Source organism: Pantherophis guttatus, chromosome 1 (assembly GCF_059756535.1).
Source record: "Pantherophis guttatus breed Tessera chromosome 1, ASM5975653v1, whole genome shotgun sequence".
Taxonomy (NCBI): Eukaryota; Metazoa; Chordata; class Lepidosauria; order Squamata; family Colubridae; genus Pantherophis; species Pantherophis guttatus.
This window is the reverse complement of record NC_142063.1, coordinates 177,602,079-177,624,794: the sequence shown is the minus strand read 5'-3', so window position 1 is coordinate 177,624,794 and position 22,716 is coordinate 177,602,079. Positions and strand designations below refer to the sequence as shown.

At 38.4% G+C, this 22,716-nt stretch overlaps 1 pseudogene across 1 annotated transcript; it reads right to left on the bottom strand.

Annotated features, from left to right (window-relative positions):
- Positions 1 to 391: 391 nt before the first annotated feature.
- On the bottom strand, positions 392 to 1,770 carry LOC148116640 (uncharacterized; annotated as a pseudogene). Its single transcript, XR_015734168.1, has one exon. The product of XR_015734168.1 is annotated as an uncharacterized LOC148116640 (transcript).
- Positions 1,771 to 22,716: the final 20,946 nt, after the last annotated feature.

The window sequence follows — 22,716 nt, the reverse complement described above, 5'->3', positions numbered from 1 at the left end:
CAACGAGTGGGGTTAGTACTATCTATTTTATCTCTAATTAAATTAAAATCCCCAGCCACAATTACTTTCCCTACACTTTCGATTTCCAAAATTTTAGTTATTTTTTCAAGAAATTCTTTTTGCTTCTCATTTGGTAAATATAAATTAACCAGTGTCACTTTTTCCTCGTTAATATTTCCCACAATTATTACATATCTTCCTTCTTCATCCACAATTACTTGTTCTTTTTCAAAATATACCCTATCTGATATCAATATAGCAACTCCTCTAGCTTTTGAAGTTCCAAAAGATTTTTCATAAATTTGCATACCCTTTATATACATTTTATTTGAGTCTTCAGATTTCTGATGGGTTTCTTGCAAAAATAATATATCTGGTAAATCTCTTTTAATTTTAAGTTCCAATCGTCTTCTCTTGATCTGATTCCCTGTACCCTTCACATTCCATGTCATTATTTTTATTAAACCCATTTAAACTGTAACTTTTTTAATCCTTTCCCCTCCTCTTCCTTTCTGTGCCCAGATCCCAGCACCAATCTCCCACATTCCAAACAACATTCAACATAGAAGAAAAAAAAGAATAAAAAAAAACAAAAAAGGACAAAAAAAACATCAAACATTGAATAACAAACAATATTCGTCCCCCACATCCTCAATTGGTTTCCGCCTCTATAAAGAGAGTGGGGGAGAGGGGACGTGCCAATGGTCGGGTCACTTCTTTCGGGTAGTCTACTTAAATTCATCTCTCAGAGAAAAGGGTGGTAATTTCTCCCCGCACTCAGCTTCCTGCAATTCTTTTTCAAGATCCTTGAATTTCTTATCTGCTCCATCTCCCATTATATCATCATGACTTTTCTTTTGTTCAACCATCGCAGGTGAGATTTCCTTCCGCTTTAGTCCTTTAGGATCTTGTCCTCCAGCAGCCCCTTTTTCTTCTGGTGTTGATGTTTTTGCATATGTTCCACCCATCTTGAGCATTTGATCTTTTATCTCTGTTACGTCCTCATACTTTACAATCAAGCCAAGTTCGTGTAAGTATAACACTGCATCTGTTTCCAAAGTAATTATTTGCATTCTCCCTTTATAAAAAATTTTTAGTTGCTGTGGCGGTCTCCAGTTATATTTAATTCCATTGTCTCTCAGAACCTTTGTGATTGGTTTCAAAAAAAAATCTCCACGCCCTTTCTTCTCTTGATATATCCGGAAAGACTTGAATAATTTTCTCCTCAAATTTCAAAGCTTCACCCATCTCTCTCACTTTCACCATCACTTCCAATTTGTCACTAAGATTTGCAAATCTGACAAGTACATTTCTATTTAAGCCGTTTTGTCTTTTAAACCCAATTCTAAAAACACTTGCCAGATTTGTTGCTGTAAATGTGATTTGTGTATCCAAGTCATTGAGCCATTTTAAAACTCGTTGTTTCAAATTGTCCACTTTTTCTTCTTGAATTCCACGAATAACCAGATTATATTTCCTCGCTTCTTCTTCCAAAAGACAAATTTTTTTATCTTGTTGTTCATTTTTAAAAAAGATTTCTCCAATTTGCCGATCTATCTTTGCATCATGTGTATGAATCTGCTCAATTTCATCTTTAATTATTGTCATTTCTGCTGTTTGCTTTGCAAAATTTTCATTCATTTCTTGCTTCATTCTTTTAATTTCCAATGTCATATTATCCATACTATCTGACAGCCCTGATATCTTTTCACTAATTTTGGTTAAGGCCACAGCAACTTGTTGCATTTCCAAAGATTGTTGGGTCGCCATTTTTTAATAAGTTTTAATTATCCACTTTTGCTAAGAGGGTCTGTAATGAAGATTAAGGGACAGCAATCCAATATTGAAGCTGAGACAGCTTATTATTGCACTCAAAAGGGCCAGCAATAAAAGTTTATAGTTCTCAATTCAGCTTACGTAATTCCCCTAAAAAAAAAAAGCTAACATCCGTTGGAAGGCACTGCCCAGAAATGCGTTTTGCCGCTTCAACTCAGGAACTTTCACAAACAAAAGATCAACTTAAAGTTCACATATTCTTCCAAGAGAGAGAAAAAAACCCCCCCTTCCACCAGTCTTTGATGTTCCGTGCCTTTATCTCACAGCAAAAACAAACACAGATCTCAGTAATAATGAGAACAAAGACAGCTATTTACTCCAAATATGCAATCGCGACTGCCTATCTGGTCACCCCTCGCTCCTTCCACTTTCCCACGCTATGAAAAGCTTCAAAATTTGAGTCGTTCAGGGTGACCTACCGATTCCAAAGTCCAGTCTGCTTGGACAGTAGCTCTTCCGATACAATTTATAAAATTTTGGTCCTTATCAGTGCATTTCAAACACTTTAATCCACATTTATCTTCCGTAAAATGCCCTGCGAAGTGGAGAAAACGTCCTCACACCACCACGGCCATAACCACGCCCCCATTGTCATCATTTTCTATGTTAGAATCAATATTGTGTAACCATTTTTCTTTTATAACCAAATATGGTAAACCTCCTTTGGTAATCACATTACCCAAGCTAGTTTTATTTTTCTCTAGTGTTGCTTTTCCTTTTGAGAATACTATATTTATGTCAGAATCTCTACTTAGTTTTATTGCACTAAGTATGTTATGAGGTATTTCTTCTATTAATAATACCCCCTCTATTTTTCCTAGACCGGGTAAGTTTACATTTCCTCTACCAACAACTTGTACTTTTTCTTGATTGGCTACCTTAATTACAAAATTATCTTCTACAAATCAAGATAGTATATTTTTGTTATTTGTTGTATGATTAGTTGCCCCAGAATCAATGAGCCAATCATTGTCTCCTGAATGTTGTATGTTAGTTGTATTGTGTTTATTTAGTCCATTTAGTGATTCAGACTTTCTATCTCTTGAATTATCTCTGCCCCCTCTATGTTCTCTATATTTAGGTGGGCTTCTATACCTATGTCTATCAATGGATGATTGTCTGTTATGGTATCTACTTCTATAGTCATGTTTTTGCCTTTCTGTAAAGAATTTAGGACAATCTCTTCTGCAATGTTCCTTGGATCCACAATTGCGACATTCTATTGATTCTCGATATTTTTCTTGAAATACTACTCTCTTACTCTGTCTGTGTTCTGTGTAATTATTACAACGAGTTCTTCTTGAATTATCTTCATCTATTAGCTTATTTGATAAGTTCTCTATGGATAAGTATCCTAAATTAATTGTGTCTAAATGTGATATATAGTTATCCCATGATGGGTCTAATGAGTTAATGATAACACTTTTCATTGTTTGATCTGAAATTATCTCTCCCCTTAAATGCAGCTCTGCTCTGATTTTGTTTAGAGATATCAAATGTTCACTTATAGTAACCCCTGGTTTTATCCTAGCTGAGAAGAAATCTTTAGACATTCTTGTGGTAGTTGCTACACTTTCACTATGAAACAATTTAAACATGCATTGAATAATTTCTGAGACAGTCAAATTATGCTTAATACTATGGTACATGGCAGGAGATATACTAGATATTAATAGGTAGAATGCTCTGTGGTGCAGGCAGTCCAATTTTAGAGTCCAAGGTCTTTTGGGGGGGTTAGTTATAAAGAATAATAAGTTCTCTTTTAGAAAAACAACCTGAAGTTGTTGACACCATTCCTGCAAATTAATACCATCTATTCTCAGTTTTGGGAAATCATTGGGCAAGTTCCCAATATTATTTGTTCCATTACTTACAACTGGAGGTAGTCCGTGATCTTGTAAGTGTTGATAGTTGCAGAATGGTGTGGGTATGCTTGCAATGAGTCTGAATGGCTCTCTCTGCCCTTCATGTCTTCCGTAGTTGTCTGCGTGTGTTCGCGCATGCGCGTTGCTCATTTCGCTTCTGAAGCTGTCGGGAGAGGTTCTCGCTGCCGCAGCTCCCTCGTAGTGTTCTTCTTCCGATGATTCGGTCTCCGGTTCGATCTTGGGTGTCCAGGTGATGGCAGACGCTTGTTTCTTTTCGCTGAAATAGTTCTTGTTGAGGCCTCTGGTTCCTGGAATCATCTGTGGCATGGGGGAGTATTTGCAGGGTTCTCTGGGTTCAGGCGTCGGTGCTCTGGTCGTTTGGATAGAAGCGGGTAGATTCTGGGATGTTTGCTTGCTTGTTTGTCTTTTCTTTATTTCTCGATTGCTAGCTTTTGTTGATTCTTTTGTAATTCTTAATTTTGGACCGAATGTTGCAAAAAGAGTTTTCATTGCTGATTCTATTTGCATTTCGATTGAAGTCTCTTCGATGTCTGTGTCAGATTCTTCTGAAGAGTAGATTTTTTCTTTTTTGCCTTTTGCATTATGTAGGGCTTTTCGCGCCAGACATTTTGAATTCTGTTTTCTGATTGGCTCTGCTTCGCTCATCTTAGTGGTCTGTTGAAACCAAGATGGCTGCCATTCAAAATTTTGTGTGGGACCGTTAGTCTTCTTTTTGGTTATATTCTTATCTACAGGCAATTCGCTCACCATTTTTGATTCTTTAGGATCATCTGTTACGATGTGTTTTTCTCTCACTGCTCCGTTGTTTTTTATGATGTCTTGGAGGTTCGCGATGAGATTTTCGTCATCCTTTTTACTTTTCAAAAGTCTCAGTATCTCTGACCTGAGTTCGTTGTTTTCTATCTCGTTCTCTTCTTGGTCATCAGTTTCATCAATTATCTCCTCGTTGTCTGTAGTGCAGTCTTCAGATTCTTTTGGTATTATAGTTGTGGATTCATCGATCATTTCTTGATCCGTTTCCATCTCTTTACTGTATGCCCTGGTGTTGGGTCTTTCTTTTTTGTTTCTGAAGTTTTCTCTTTTAGGCATATCTGATTTTTATTGAGTCAATTCAACCATCCTCTGCTACCAGATTGTTGCGTAATTTTAAGGATCTGACTCAATAAATGATTCAAGAATGAAGTATTCAAACATAACACTGTTTATTTACAATAGGCATTCTATATTCTCTGAATGATTGTAGATAGAAGCAAAGAGGAGGTGCATACAGCCCCTTTTATATTAACAAGGCGGAGTAAAGGAAGGGAGTGGTTACATATGAATATATTAAGGGAGGAAGAATAAATTAACCCCTGATACCCCGTGTATATACAATTCACCTATAAGAGAATAAGGCATTTACTTGTGACATATTATTATTGGCAAATATAATTAATTGATTTGTAAGAAATTGGATTGCATGGAAATAATTGGAATATTCATGTTCATATTGATTAATATACAAAACAGATAGTTATATAACTAATTGATTTATATTAAAATGTTGAATTTGTATTAAACAACTGTAATATTACATAATTAACCAATGTGAGGATGGATATAAAAATAGATGACAATGGGAAGGGGTATAATATAGAATAGAAGGGAAAAATTGAATTTGATTAAGATTAGAGATGAGGATGAAGGGTAATATTGGTTTTTTTAAAAAAATAGATGAGGAATAAATATGGCAAAAAGGAAATATAGAAATTGTAAATTTAATTGAAATGGCTAAACACTGTTTAAATTTGTGAACCAGCCAAATACTCTGTTCAAAGAAAATGCATTGTATGTTTGTATGTGTGTTTCTAATTATTGCTATTTATTCATATTTGTTCTCTTTTATTCTTTAAAGTTTAACAATTCATTCTTTATCTTTATATTTGTTTGGGGTTGGCTTTCTTCCCTTTCATCTTTTTTATTGTACAGCAATCTTTCTCCTCAAACCTACCATCTCTTTTCTTTCCTTCTTACTTTCTCTTCCCCCTCCTCTTCTTCTCCTCCCTACTTCCTCTTCCTTTCTCCTTCTCCTCCTCTCTTCTTCCCTCTCTTACCCTCACTCCTACTCTAAGTTCCCTTCCCTTCCTTCCTCCCTTCTCTTCCTTCCCTCTCTTCTCCTTCCTTCATCCCTCTTTATTGCTGTCTCCTTTTGTGCATATGGATTACTCAGAGGGCTGAAAAAGTTATTTTTGACTGGTCCTTGCACTTTTGACCAGTCCTCGAACTTACAACTGTCCTCACATTTTACGTTTTTCACCCTATCTTGTCACCATGGTGAAGAGAAGCAGTTGTGAAATGAGTGACACGGTTGTTAAGAATGCTACAATGGGCATATATGATGACCAGTCATAAGTGCGAGGACCGGTCAAAAGTGCGAAGACCTGTCAGAAATCACTTTTTTCAGCCCTCTGGGTAGTCCTTTTGTGCATATGGACTACTCAGAGGGCTGAAAAAATTATTTTTGACTGGTCCTCCCAGTTTTGACTAGTCCTCAAACTTATGACTGTCCTCACATTTTATGTTTTTTGCCCTATCTTGACACCATAGTGAAGAGAAGCAGTTGTGAAATGAGTGACATGGTTGTTAAGAATGCTGCACGGGCATAAATGTGAGGATGGTCATAAGTGTGAGGACTAGTCAAAAGTGCAAGGACCCAGTCACATGACCTCCAAGCCACACCCACAAAATAAGCCACACCCACAGAACCAGTAGTAAAAAAATTTAGAACCCACCCCTGGGGAAGACCCAATATCCCCTCTATGGCCTGCCCACTGGTCTCACAGCACCTTGCGCAGCACAGTGAAAGCTAGCGCGCTTCACAATGGGGGAGACTTGAGCCCATTCCCTGCCCCACTTACCCCTGGCAACTCTCTCTCTTGGGGCAGAGGGCAGGTCGCACATCCAGCACCAACAAAGCCAGAAGTGGCCAGCCACCAATTCCTGCTGTAGTCAGGCAGATAGAGAGAGAGAGATGAGAGGGAGGGAAAGAGAGAAAGAGAGAGAGAGAGAGAGAGAAAGAGAAAGAAAGAAGAAAGAAAGAAAGAAAAAGAAAGAGGGAGGGAGGGAGGGAAAGTGAATGAAAATACCCAACAAAAACAGCTCTAGTTTTAAATGAATATGTTGTTGCATCATCTTCTCTAACCATAATCAAATTTTTGCCCAATAGTTTCTCGCTTCTGCACATGTCCACCACATATGATAATACGATTCCGGTGTCTGATGGCATTTCCAACATTTAGTTGATTTATCTTTAAACATTTTTTGCCAATCTTTCCAGTGACATATGCCATCTATAAAACATTTTATACAAATTCTCTTTATATGCTGTTGCCATTGTTAACTTATAGTTTCTTTCCCATAGTTGCTGCCATTTATCTAACTATTGCGTATTCAAACTTTTTTGCCCATGCTATCATTGTTTCTTTTACTTGTTCTTCTTCTAATTTAAAGAAAGCAAGTAACTATACAATTTTTTTTTTCAAAATTTTATTGAATTTATAAACATATAGATTAACATTTCCATTAATATCGGATGTGCAGTGTTTATACATATGTACAAAATATATACCTGGTGTCATTTAGGCTACTTTTTGCTTTTATTTAACACACCTTTTTCTCTTCCTTTCATTTTATCATTCATCCATTCATACCACCTTCCCCACATGGTATAGTATTCTGAATTCTCATCATCGTTTATTTCATGGGTTAGTTTGGTCATCTCTGCGCACTCCAGTATTTTCCTAATTATAAGCTCTTCCGGTGGCTGGGTTTTCTCTTTCCAATATTGTGCGTAGGCCAATCTAGCAGCTGTAATTATATGCATTGTTAAATGATTCTTTTCCTTTCCATATGGCTTCTTTACTATTCCCAGGAGAAATATTTCCGGTGTCAATTCAATGTCTTCCCCAATTATTTCTTGTAGCCATCCCCTAATCTTACTCCAATATCCTTTCACTTCAGGGCATGTCCACCACGTGTGAAAGAAGGTGCCTTGACCATAGCCACATTTCCAGCAGTTTGGGTGTATGTTAGGATACATCTTTGCTAGCCTAGCCGGGGCTAAATACCACCTGTGGAGCATTTTATAATGGTTTTCCTTATATGTCACGGCTCTGGTCAATTTAAAGTTCTTATTCCATGCGTCTTCCCATTCATTAAAATTTATGTCATGTCCAATATTTTTCTCCCATGCACTCATTTGGTTCTTTGTTATATCCTCAGCTCTATCTTCTTCTAATAAATAATTGTATAATTTAGCCAGAATCTTTTTACCTGTTCCCATCAGGACTTTATCCAGCCCATTATATCCTTGTTCTTTGTCTTTCTGATACCTGGATTTTATTTGTAGATAGGTCCACCAATCTAAATTTATTCCTTGCTCTCTCAAGGCATCGTTAGATTTAAGATTTCCTCCTTCATCTAAAATGTCTTTTTACCTACACATTTTCTCCATTCCCCATCTATTGGGATAGATCAGGGCCTCCATCGTGGAGAGCCATCTTGGGACTTTTTTATAATATCTCTGCCTAATTCCAGTCCATGTTTGTATCAATGAATCTCTAATTTTATGTCTATGGAAATATGTTTTCTTATTCTTCTCTGTGTCCCATAGATATGCGTGCCACCCTCTTTGCAGATCGTGGCCTTCTAGGATTAAAATCCTCTTATTTTCCAGGGTGGCCCAGTCTCTTATCCAAACTAGTTTAGCTGCCCTATAATATGTTTCTCAAACGGGAAGTCCAAATCCTCCTATAACTCTTTTACCCTTTAAAATTTTAAGAGAGAACCTCGGCTTTTTCCCCTCCCATACAAATTCCCTAATAATTTTGTTTAGTTCTAAAAAAAAATTTTTATCTAGGTTCACCGGTATATTTTGATATAGAAATAGTACTTTGGGGAGGATGTTCATCTTAATCGCAGCTATTTTACCCAAAAGTGACAATTTCATTTTCTTCCATCTATCCAGGTCTTGTTTCATTTTCCTAATTAAAGGGGTATAATTATCATCTTTTAAGGACGAACACCTTGTGGTTATCCAAATTCCTAGATATTTTATTTTTTTAACAACCTGTAATCCCAACAATTCTTCTATCTCTTTCTTCCGTACCTCGGTTACATTCTTGGTCAATATTTTGGTTTTAGTTTTGTTCAATTTAAAGCCTGCCACCTCTCCATATTTGCCCAATTCCTCTAGCACTTTTTGTCCCGATTCTATAGGGTCTTCTAGGATTAAGGCTACATCGTCCACAAATGCTTGCGTTTTGTAAACCTCTTTCCTAATCTTTAAAGCTTTTATTTCTTTGTTATTTCTGATTTTCCGTAGCAAGACTTCTAGGGCCAAAATAAACAATAATGGTGACAGGGGGCATCCTTGCCTTACCCCCTTTCTAATCTGGAATGTTTTTGTCCTGTCTCCGTTTACTAAAATACTTGCCTTTTGATTATCATAGATAGTTTTTATCATCTTTTCAAAATTTGTTCTGAATTCCATTACCTCAATTTGTTTAATCATAAATTTCTAATTTAAATTATCGAATGCCTTTTGGGCATCTACAAAAACTAAGGCCATCTGTTTTTCGGGGTGTTCTTCATAATATTCTAGGATATCCAACACAGTTCTCAAATTGTCTCTAATTTGCCTCCCCAGGAGGAATCCATTTTGATCTTTGTGTATCCAAGTGTTTAGTATTTTTTTGGTTCTTTCCGCCATTATGCTCATAAATAGCTTATAATCAGTGTTTAGAAGGGAAATTAGTCTATAATTCTGAATTTGTTTTAGGTCGGCACCTTCTTTCGGCACTAGTGTGACATGCGCTTCCTTCCACGATTCTGGGATTTTAGAACCCGTCAATGCATTGTTGAAAATTTCCACTAATATTTCTTCTAATTTTTTATATATTTCCCCTGGGAATCCGTCCGGGCCTGGCAATTTGTTGTTTTTAAGTTTAGAGAGAGCTGTTTTTAGTTCTTCAGCTGTTATCTTTCCATTAAGCATTTCTCTCTCTTCCTCTGTTATTCGCGGAAGCTCTGCGTTTGCCAAATATTGCTCTATTTTTCCTTCTGGGACCTCCTCTTCTTTATATAGAGTCTCATAAAACTCCCTAGCTCTTTCTAGTTTGTCCTCTTCTTTGTTCAACAACTTGCCCTTGGAGTCTTCTAATATATGAATTGTTCCTTTTTCATTTTCCTTTTTTAATTTATAGGCTAGTCACCTGCCCGACTTGTTGGCATTCTCAAAATAATATTGTTTCATTCTTTTTATTTTTTGTGCTAAATCCTCTTGATCCATGATGTTCAGTTTGTGTCTCCACATCAGCCAACTTTCTTTTGCTGTTTCATCTCCCAGGTTTTCTTGGTGTTTTCTTTCCGCTTTTCCTAAGTGGTTTAAATAATCTTCCAGGGACTTTCTTTTTTCTTTACTTTTATATGCGCTGTATGATATCACAACCCCTCTTAAGTAGGCCTTCATTGCATCCCATACTATTGCATGAGGTGTTCCTTGATTTTCATTTTCCTTGAAAAAGGACTTTACTTCTTCTTTAAGTTTTTTTACACATTCTTTATCACTCAATAATTTGGCATTAAACCTCCATCTCTGTTGTTTCTTTCTCTTTAGACTCTTCCACCTTATTTCTAACGGGTTATGATCTGCCCAGGTGTTCGGGTTGATTTCTGCCATTCCTATTTCTAATCCAAGCTTCCTGCTGACCCATGCCATATCTATTCTAGACCACAACTTTTGTGGGTTTGAATAAAACGTATATTGTCTGTCATTTGGGTGTAGAGTTCGCCATATATCCATTAAATTCAGTTCGTCCGCTAAATCAAAGAAAGCTCTCGGTAGATTTGCCCTTTTATTTTTCTTAGTTTTATTGCTTTTATAATCTTTATCTAAATCTACAACACCATTAAAATCACATATTATGCAAATTTCATTGTATTCCATTTTTCCTAATTGCTCGTGAAGTTTCTTGAAATATTCTCCCTGCTTTTTATTTGGTACATATATACCCACTAACAATATTTTGGAGTTCCCTCTCCTAATCTCAATCATAAGAGTTTGTATCATTAAACTTTAGCTCTGCTTCAATTCCTTTCTTAATGTAGATTACCACCCCCTCTTCTTTTTTTCTGCTAGTGAAATGAATGTTTTGCCATATTTTTTGTATTCTAAACATTTACCCTCATCCTTTTTTATGTGCACCTCCTGTAGACAGATTATATCTACATTTTGTCTAGCTAATTTTGTAAGTGTTAGTTTCCTCTTTTTATAATCGTTTAGTCCATTGACATTTACTGATATTAATTTCAGATCGTTCATTCCTGTTGGCGAGGACTTCCGGTTGGCGATCTGTGGCGACATGGCGTTGAGTGAGTGACTGCTGCTCCTCAACACCGCTAGTCACCGTGTTTTGGGGAACCTTTTGGGGGTGTGGAGCCTGGAGAGCCTCGCAGACAAGAGAGTGAGCCAGGTGAGCGTGAAAGCGGAGCGCAAACGCTGATCGCAAGACCGGGCGGCTCTGTCAAACCAACACGTGTGAGTCAGCCAATTAATGGTGGACCTGAAGCTGCGGTAACCAGCAACCAGATAGGAAGCAAGGAAGATCGGAGGCTGCAGTGTTGAAATCGGACTAACACACCTTCCCTGCCTATGTAAAATTTTACATCAGAAGGAGGGGTCGGTGGAGTCGGGAGTGAAAGGCTCGGAGAGGAAAAGAGCGGCGACTGTAAGCAGAGAGCAGATTGGAAAGATATAGAGCCCGACAAGCCAGTGAGGAAAATAAAAGAGCTGATGTGTCAAAATTACCTGTGCAAAGAGAAGATCGGCGAGAAGAAATAAGAACTCAGAAAAATTTTCTTTTCCTTTTGTTGACTATAGCAGTAGAACTATTGGAGGATGAAGCTAGATGGATCTTGATTGTTCCAGGAAGCAGGAAGTGCAGCCATTATAGAGACTTGATCGAGGAACAATTGAAATGGCTGACTCACGGACAGTCTAGCAGCGAGAAATACTATAGAGTGCTGACTTTGATTAAATGAACTTGGTGAAAAAAGAAGCTTGGAGAAGATCAGAGGCTGAGTAATAAAGAATAACTTACAATTTTGATACTCTTTGATAACCTTTGCTTTGTATTGCTTATTACATCCTGTAATGTTTTATATAGCCCTGCAGGCAATCCATCTGGGCCCGACGTTTTACCATTCTTTTGTTTTTTGATCCCCTCTGTTAGTTCCATCATCGTTATCCTTTCCTCTAATGCCTTTTTGTATTTTTCTGGTATTTTGGTAATTCAGATTTTTCGAGGTATTGCTTTATCTTTTCTCCTGATATTGTCTCTTGTTTATAGAGTTTCTCATAATAGTTCTGTACTATTTTTTCTTTTCCGCATTTCGATAACATACAGTTCTTTCCTCATCCATTAGCTGATTAATTAACTTTTTTCTCTCTCTCCTTTTTCATTTTATATGCCAACCATCTTCTTGGCTTGTTTGCATTTTCAAAGAAATTTTGTTTAGAAGCCTTTATTTTAAGTGCCAGGTCCTCTTTTTCAATGAAATCCAATTCATGTCTTTTCAAGTCCATTTGATTTGTAATCCTCCTATTTTGTGTATCTTTCTACAGTTCCATCTCTAATTTCTTATACTCCTCTTCCAACTTTTTTTGAGTTTGTCTTTTCTTTTTGTTCCTTTTTCCCAAATAAGTGATTGCCAATCCTCGAATGCATGCTTTCGCTGTATCCCACACACTTTGTAATGACGTATCTTCCTTTTCATTTTCTCTGAAAAAGAAAACCAGTTCTTTCTCCATAAATTGTCAAAACTCTTTTTCATTTAATATTGTTTGATTTAATGTCCATCTTGATCTCTTCCATATAATTTATCCCTTCCATATAATTGTAATTGGGTTATGATTTGCCCATGTGCTTGCTTCAATATTTATATCTTGTACATTAGGTAAAAAATCGATTGACATTCACATCATATCTATTCTAGACCATGACATGTGCCTGTTTGAGTAAAAAGTATATTGTTTTCCCTTCGGATATCTTCCTCTCCAAGCATCTTGAATACTTAATTCCTCCACCATTGTAAAGGAGGTTTTTGGAAGAGTTTTCTTGGGCTTCTTATTTATCTTTCTAGTTTTGTAATCCAAATCAACATCTACTATTGCATTAAAATCACCCATCATGCAGATATTTTCATACTCAAATTCTATTATTTTCCTGTGTAATTTTCCATAAAAGTCTTCTTGATTATCATTTGGGGCGTATATTGCCACTAAAAGTATTTGTTTATTGTTACTTCCACCATAAGAATCCTCCTTTCTTCGTCAGCAAATATTTGTTTAGGTTCTAATGTCTTTTTAATATATAATACTACACCTCTTTTACTTTGATGCATCAGTGCAGTAAATAATTCTCCCAATTTTGGGTATTCCAAAAGATTTTTATGTTGTTTTCCAAATGCACTTCTTGTAAACATATTATATCCATTTTTAATTTGTCCAATTTATTAAGAGTTATTTTCCTTTTTATTGCCGAATTTAGTCCATTTATATTTATCAATATTGCTTTTATTTTTTCTTTACTTTTACTTTTTAATTTTTAAGTTTACTTGTTAATAGCTTTTGCTGATCTTGTCATTCTTGTCTCTCTTTGATCTTTAACCTTACCCTTTCTCTTATTGCTCTTTCTTCTCGTTCCTTTGCCATCTCTCTTGTTTGTTCTTCTTTTTCTTTCACAGTTTCTTCCTGATATCTAATCTTTCTTTCCTCTCTCAGTTTTTCCTCCTCTTGTAACCCCAAGTATTGATCATAAAATAATTCCGCTTTCTCTAACAAATCTAATCTGTGTCTTTGTTCCTGCCAATTCACCAATATTCCTTCTGGTATTAACCACCTAAAGCTCAGTCTGTTTTTAATTAAGCATTTTGTCAGAAATTGATACTCTTTTCTCAAATCTCTGACTCTTCTAGGTATTTGTTTCAACACCACTATCTCTCTACTTTATATTTTATTGGGTTATTCCTTGCTGTCTGTAATATCTCTGTTTTTATTGCTTTTTTGGTGAATCTTACATGCACCTTTCTAGGTAATTTGTTTCTCAATGTATATCCGGTGTGTACTCTAAATAGCTCATCAATCTCATTTAATATATTTTCTTTAGTATCTTCCATTGCTTCCACCAACAACTCTGCCATTATTTCAGCTAGGTTTTCCCCCTTCTCTTCTTCTGTTTTGGAATCTTAGATAAAAATCGGCACGATCCATTTCTAAAGAAATAATTGTTTTTTCCTGGTTTTTATCGGTTGTTGTAAGTCTGTCACCCAGTTTTCCCACTCTTTTTTCTGTCAATTCTGCTTTTTCTTCTACCTTTTGTATTCGTTGTTCATTTTTTTCAATCATCCCCTTAACATCTTTTAACTCCCCTTCTACTTTTTCCATTCTCTCATTTCATTTGCCTATTCTTTCTTTGAAGTCTTCATGAAATGCCTGTATCATATTTTTTAATTCCAGTTGCATGGCCATAGTGTCCAATGTTCTCTGAGCTGCAGGACTAGAAGTTGTAGAGGAAGCTGTTGTAGGCAGATGTGTTGTTGTTTTCTTCATCTTGTGATGTCTTGATATTGTAATCCACCAGGTTTATAATCCAAATACTATTTGTAATCCAAATATTTAATCCACCCCATTGGGGTGATCAGAAATGAGAAAAGGTGTCTATATATGGGGGGGGGGGGAGAGAACACAAAGAAAAAGATGATATACAAAAAAAGTGAAGAAAAAAGACAAATAACTAAAATTTAACAAGTAAAATCTAAACTCTGTTATCCAAAAGAAGCAAAAAAGAGAAATATCCCAAAAGAAAAAACTAGATGGAAGATGTCAATAATCTTTCCTATTTTTTTTTACCAACTTCAAAAAGTACACTGTTCTAGCTTGTATTAAAAACAATGCTCTCAGTGTACCACACTCTATTAGACAAAACAATTTCTTATCAGCCCAGCAAACATTATCAAGGTCATTCTTGCTCTTGTTCATTTAATATATTCAGTTCATTGTCGTTTCACTAGTGCCTCTAGATGGCACTGCAGTTTATTTTCACATGGGAAAGGTAGAAAAAGTTTTTTTTAAAAAAATAGTTCATTCAATCAGTTAATTGCCTTGATAGTACAGTGATCTAAGCACCCTGTTATTAACACAGCTGCCTGCAATTTACTGCTGGTTCGAATCTCTCCAAGGCTCAAGGTTGACTCAGCCTTCCATCCTTTCTAAGGTAGGTGAAATGAGGACCCAGTTTGTGGAGGCAATAAGCTGACTTTGTATAAATATACAAAAGTATGAAGGCTATTGCTTAATGCATTATAAGCCGCCCTGAGTCTCCGGAGAAGGGCGGCATATAAATAAATTTTAAAAAAGAGATTGAACTTTTCAGAATTGTCCACCAGTAGGATAGGCATTAAGATCATCAAGCCATTAATTAGATCCCAACAACTGCTGAAATAACAGCTTTTTTGAAATTTATAGCAATAGCAATAGCACTTAGACTTATATACCTCTTCACAGTGCTTTACAGCCCTCTCTAAGTCAGCATATTGGCCCCAACTATCTGAGTCCTTATTTTATCGACCTCAGAAGGATGGAAGGTTGAATCAATCTCGAGCTGGTGAGAATCGAAGTGCGGAACTTCTGGCAGTTGGCAGTCTGCAGAAGCAGCCTGCAGTACTGCATTCTAACCACTGTGCCACCACGGCAGTTGTAATACAGCTCTATGTCACTCTACATCAGCGGTTCTCAACCTGGGGGTCGCGACCCCTTTGGGGGTTGAACGGCCATTTCACAGGGGTCGCCAAAGCCCTCTCTCGCCCCCCCCACGCCTTCACTCACCCTCACCCTCTGCCTCTGTTGGATTGCCGTTCGCTTACCCCGCCCACTCCCAATCTGTTTCTCATTGCATATCTTGTATAGACTCGAAATATCTCATCTATACCATCCATCATCTTTTCTTTAGTAATTTCTAATGCTTCTGCTAGAATTTCTATCATTATTTCTGCCAAATTTTCACCCTTTTCTTCTTCTATATTTTGAAATCTGAGATAAAATTCTGCTCTATATATCTCCCATCCCAATATTTCACTTTTATCTCATTCGACCTTGTTCAATCTACGATCAATGTCATTAATTTTTTTATCTCTTTGTTCTTCTTTTTCCTCAATTTTTTGGAGTCTATCCTCATATTTCTTCATCATTTGCTGTATGTTCTCCACCTTTTCATCTGTTTTTTCTGTTCTCTGTTCAATATTCTCTACTCTTGTATGTATTTTTTGAATTCCTTGCCAAATCATCTGCAGTGTCACTTCCTTTTCCTTCTCTCGTTCTTTCTCCTTCTCCTGTTGTAACATCATCTGTATTGATCATTGTCCTCCAGACGGTGAAGAGGAAGGAGTCGATGTAGATGAACCAATAGCTGTTGCCTTTCTACTCATTTCTGTAAGATGCTTGTGAAGAGTTCAAACAAATAGAAAATCTTCAGGTTCTTCTATACCTTAATCCACTTATATATAGGACAAATACTATCCCAGGTACCAGTAAGCAAAAGGAAAACAAAACAAAACCAACCCCCCCCCACAAAAAAACATTAAAAAGGGGGGGAGGAAGTAAAAGAAGTCTTCAAGCTCTTGTATGCCTTAATCCAATTAAACAAGAACACAAAAACGCCAAAAAAGAAAAGATCAAAAACATTAGGAAAAAATCTATGTGTGTGTGAAAAATTAGAAGTCCTTCAAAAATAATCACAGTCCAGTTAAAAGTAATTTAATAAAGGGAGAGTGGAGAAGTAGCACCAGAAAAAGAAAAAAATGAGAAAAGAAAAGGAAAAAAAACATAGTATTTCTGTCTGAAGGGAAAATCCACCACTGTATAATAACCACAAATTCTTTTGTTAAATCTCAAATATATATTTACAACTCTCTTTCCAGAGTCACTGTAATCTTCTTCTTTTCAATCTCAGACTCCTGCCACTGACAGTTTCCCAGAAGAGCACCTGAGTAAACAATCCTGCAGACAGTCTTTGATGCTCTTCCCACTATCTTATCTATGACTAGGCTCAGAGACCTTGAAAAATAACACAGTTGTTACTTTCTTAAGCCAAAAAAAAAGCAATGTTTCCAATCCACTAGATGGCAGTGCTACTTATTTTCTCCACCTTCCCTGCCTTCTTGTTATTTAATACACCATAAAATAAAAATGGAGAGAAAGAAAAAATAGATAAAAAGAAAACAAATAAAAGATTTATACTAAAAAGGCACTAAAAAATTAGTACTTAAATAGATAGAGCAGAAATCTCCAATCCAATCCAGTCCGAGTTACAAAGTAAAATTGTCCTTAAGCATCCACAAGTAGAAATAAATCGAAAAATAAGAAAAACTACCTTTGACTCAAGCTTAATTCCGCCGCTTCCTCTTCTTCTGTCTTCAATTTTAACTTCCTTAAAACCTCAGGGTGTTCTCTCAAATAATCTATTTAAAAGTTCTCTCACCAAGCCGACACACTTTCACTCGATCTCTTCCATTCCGGAGCTGTCCCAACTTCAGCAGCATCTATGGCTGCCTCTTCGTCGCCGGAAAAAGGGGCTTCTCCTTTCAACCAGGGACTTTGCATTGTCCCTGGGATTAACAGAATGTGCCCTCCACTATCACCGTCTGTACGGGATGGTGAGGTCCGAAAATGGACCGTCCAGTGACGAAGATATCGATGGCGATCTTGGAGCTTCAAGATCACCCATCATACCATCGCGATGCCAGCTCCGCCCTCGGGAAAAAAAGAAAAAAACTTTAAAGGTGTCCCAGAGCAGAAATGAGTAGCTAATTGGCACTTCGGAATTTTAATGGAGGGAGAAGAACAAAGAGGAGGTTAAAGTACTAAAGCCCAAGAAAGAAAACTTTAGAACTGGATTTAAAATTGGATTTGGAGAAATTAAAATTAACACAAGAAAAAGAAACCCAAGGGAAAGTATTTTTTATGTGGATTTGAAATATTTTTGACAGTTTTGACACTTGAAGGAAGAATAAAGAGGAAGTTAAAATATTAAAGCCCAAGAAAGGAAATTTTATAACTGGACTTAAAACTGATTTTGGAGAAACTAAAAATAAATAAATAAATAAATAAATAAATAAGAGACAAAGAAAGAAAAAGAAAGAAAAGAAAAGAAAAGAAAGAAAGAAAGAAAGAAAGAAAGAAAGAAAGAAAGAAAAGAAAAGAAAGAAAGAAAGAGAAAGAGGGAGGGAGGGAGGGAGGGAGGGAAAGCAGGACATCCTTACAGAATCACAGAATAGTAGAATTAGAAGGGACCTTGGAGACCATCTAGTCCAACTCCCTGCTCCAGCAGGAAACCTTATATCATCTGGATTATTTTGGTGCCTCTAACAGAGAGGAAAATTGCCAGAAAGGAGTAGTTTATTAGGACAAGGCTGCCATGCAGAGGAAGATGGAGATAGTCCTTGACTTATGACCACAATTGAACCCAAAATTTTGGTTGCTAAGCAAGAGCATTGTTAAATGAGTTTTACCACATTTTACCCAATCCATGACATCTCCTGGCTCTAACAGTTCTGTACAGGCTAGGGAAGAACATCTGAAGGCATGTGTAATGTTCTAATGTACAGAAGTTATAGTTAAATGTGTGCAGAAAGTGGATTCTGGGTGTATTTTTCCAAATTCAGTAAGTGAGGTTGAATGTGTATAGTTTTAGAAGAGCTCTGTGTGTGTGTGTGCACGTGTGCATGTGTACATACATCTACAGTATATATAGTATATATAGTAGATAATGTATCTTTTTGTGTGCCTATATGTTGTGGCTCCGATCACCGAGCCTGTGTTATCAGCAGGAGAGGACTCCGAGAGTGAAGGAGAGGAGTTGGCAAGGCCTCCCTCTCCAGGACCCTCCTCTCTGGCAATGCCTCCGGTGTCCTCCGAAGGCCAAGAGATAGGCCCGGGGCCAAGCACTTCCACGCAGCTGCAGGTGGACAGTAATGATGATGATGATGAGTCTTGGCTGGATCCTCAACAGTGTCGCAGAGATAAGCGCGTGCAGCAGAGGAAGAGGCATGCCAGGGATTAGGCTGAGTCACTGGACCACACCCCACAGGGTATAAAAGGGGGTGTGGTAGCCGTTCAAGCTCTGTGACGAGCAAAAACTGATATTGAACAAACCTCTTTGCATTGCTGGACTTTTTGAATATTCTCTTATCTGTTGTGTGTTGGCTTTGAAAAACACTCCCTTCATAAGTAAAAGACTCTTGGCAGCCAGCCACTGGGTTGCTGCCAATTCTGCTCTTAGAGAAACCTTTGTCGGCTGGTTTATTTCACTATTGACTGTCTGTGGGGGTGCGTGTGTGAGACGGGGACAGAACACTATACACACTCTATACCCGTGGTGATGAACCTATGGCACGCATGCCGCCATAGTCATGTCGCCATGAGTCATGTCACCTGGCATGTGCAGTGGTGCCCATTTCTCTTCTGGGTTCCTGGCACACGCATGTACACCGGCCAGCTAGTCTGGTTACTGGCGCGCATGCGCACACGACAATCAGCAGGCCTTCATGCATGCGGCTATGCCAGAAACTGGAAGTTTATTTCCCGGAGCATACATACCCATTGGGCAGCTCCTCTTGCACGCGTGCACACCAACCATACCATTGACGCCCACTGCCTGGGATCCACATTGGAGGCCATTTGCACCAGCAAAGCAGCACTGTCTCTTTGCCTGCACTGCTACCTCTTTGAGGCAGCAGCGGCTCCTCCTCCTCCTGCCAGTCTCGTTGTAAACCTCGAAGTTTGCCTTAAGGGGGGGGGAGGAAGGTCCTGGTGGGGAGGGAACCCTCTTTGCAGAAGCAGCAGCAATTTCCGGCTTGCCGGCGGGGTGCAGGGTTTGCCTACATAACTGTGCTGGCATCGCTGCCTCTTTGCTGGCGCGAACAGCCTGCCCCCACTGCCTCTTTGCAGAGGCAGTGGTGCCAGCAAAGTTATGTAGGCAAGCTCCGTGCCCCGCCGGCGCAGGCCATGCTGGAAATCGCCTGACCAGCTGCACGGGACTGCAGAGCTGAGCGTCTGGCATCCTGCTTCTCATGCACTGGCTGCCACCATGCACACAGCTGATCGGCACTCCAACAGGGCTTCTCCAGAACGTGGCTGCAGTTGATGGCACCATGGATGTTCCCCCCCCCCAAGACCTTTCTCCCCCCCTCCCCCGTAAAGCAAACCCCAAGGTTTACAGCAAGGCAAGGTGGCAGTGGCAAGGACAAGTGGGACTGGGCTTCCCTGTCTCCCTGCTTGAGTGGGCTTCTTGCACAGCCCCAGGCCTCCGGTGGGGAGGAAGCTTCTTCTTTAAAAGAGGAGGGGGCAGGTTCTCCTCCAAGCAGCCTGGCCTCCCCCTTGTCCCCCTCCTCTTTTAAAGGATTGTGCACCACCAAAAGCAACTTTCCAAGCTGGGGGAGAAGCTTTTTCAAGCCAGGGGAGACAGCCCTACCTGGGGGGAGGGTGATGTGGGGAGGTGTTGCCCCCTCCCAGGCTGGTGGGGATCTGCCTTGGCCACTGGCACTTTGGCTTCACTGGGTTCCCCTGGAGAGCTGGTGAGCAGAGGAGCATGTGCGGCTCTGGCCCCATCGCCCCAGCCAGGAACTTTTCTGGACTTCAGGTGTGCTGGGGGGCGGAGGAAGGGGGGGTCTGTCACTGGGGAGCTTTGGGGATGAGAGGGGCAAGGTCCTCCTTTCCCCTTGCCCTCCCAGAAAGCCATCCTGCCAGGTGCAACATCCTGCCCCGTTGCCAAGGGGGGTAGCGCTGGCATTGGGATGTTCCAGTCCAAAAGGGCCAGGGGAGAGGAGACGAGCTCCAGGCCCTCACTTTGACCAGGGAGGGGGTGGTGTTTGAAGGGGCATCAGGCAGAACTTGATCCCAAAGGTAAGCGACAGACTAGAAATAAAAATTAAAATAAGCAAAAAATAGTAAGAGAACACCTGTCTGATCTTGATGAATACAAATCACTGGGACCTGATGGATTACATCCCCGAGTTCTAAAGGAGCTGGCAGATGTCATTTCAGAACCACTGTACCACATCTTTCAAAAATCCTGGAGCACCAGGGAACTACCAGAGGACTGGAAAAGAGCTGATGTGGTTCCCATCTTCAAAAAAGGGAAAAAACCCAGAAACTTCCAGTTGCAACCCTGGCGAGAACAGCTGGAAAATAGCGGGCTCTGCTGAGTCCTGTGAAAATCCAGCTGGTAACCGCTGGGATGGTGAAGGAAGGAGAGGCGCTTCGCTAATCACGAGGAATTTGCAAATTCCTCGTTAGGTCCAAAGCAAGCTCTCCCCGAATGGCAGCAGGCACAGCCGCTATTGCTGGCAGCCATGAAGCCGTGACAATCAGGAACCAAGATTGTGGAGGAGTGGTGTATGGACAGAACACTGAAATTGGGTGAGATATTTACCAATTTTTACTTTAATGACTTGCAATAACAAAAAGATTATGAAAAGAAAACTCCTAAGATTAAAATAGTGGTGAATTGACACATGGAGAAAAAAAAAACAACAACCGGAAATGAAAAGGCGAAAAAAAGCCGAAGAGAAGCTATAAAATTAGAGCTATAGCCCAAAAAAAGCTATAAAACACAGATAGCATGGAAAAAAGTCCAAATAATCTGAAAGTGACCTTAGGAAGAAATTATTTGTTTATTTGAATTTCTAAACCTCTTGGATTTATCCGACAATCAACTGTTTTTGACAGATTGCTTATTTTGGATCAGGGCATAAGAGAGCCATCTATTGGAGAAAGACAAGTACTACAACACTATAGTTGCAGTATATTTAATGAAAGCTAATCTAATACACACAAAGTCTAATACACAACATCTGGTGAATGGCCTGACCTTGACTCTGTTGTTAGAAGACAATTGTGAAAATTCAAGAACATTCAACAGTGGGGTTTTTTTCTTTCCAAAAGGAACTAAAAGGAACTAATTTGCAAATAACTAAATCTTACTAAAATTGACTATTGGATTATGGATTGAAAAGACTGGAAGAATTTAGTGGACTAACCTGGACAAATTTGGACTTGGACTATTAATGTTAGAATATTCTAAGAGGCAAAAGAAGAAAAGGTCAGAAGAAAAGAGAGAAGAAGAAAATAAAAATTTGGACAATTGGGGAACTATAAGGCTGTAAACTATTATGAAATAAAATGTGGGGTTTTGGAGGTATAACTATGGGACTGATGTAACTTGATTAAATAGAAGTTTCTTAAATATTGAAATATTGGAATAATAGAAATATACTTTTTATAAGCTGTATTAAATCACTATAAAATGGATCTAGAGATGTATGAAGAAATATTGTGCATGTTGAAAAGTGTGTGAATTCTTAAGAAATGACAAAGAGACAAAGGAATTGTTTAAAGATACAGAAATGAATGTAGAAGCTACTCAACAATTGGGGGGAAAAGGGGAATACGATATTCAAGAAGTAGATGAAAAACTAGAAAAAGCAGGGGAAGGGGAGAATAAAAATGAGAAGCAAGAAGTTAGGAACAAAGAGGAGAAGAGACTAATAAGTGGAAGACAAATATATAACGTCATAATTTATAAGGGTACAGAGAGAAGAGAGAAAAACCCCTTTAAAAAAAACAAAAGAAAGTTTTGTGGATGGGTGTTCAAAAAACGCAGCAAAAAGAAGCAAAAGGCACTCAGAAGAGAAAGTTTAGTAGATACAAAAGAATTAAAGACAGATACAAGATTCCAAGAGATAGAGATGAAAGACTGACCAAAAAAATCAATAAACGATGGAATTTTAGAACGACTAAGGGATGATGGATAATGAGAAAATATATTAATAAAATGGGAAAACCCCAAAACCCCAATATGTTTTAGGTTAGTAGATGGTAATTTAAGACTAGACAATTTAA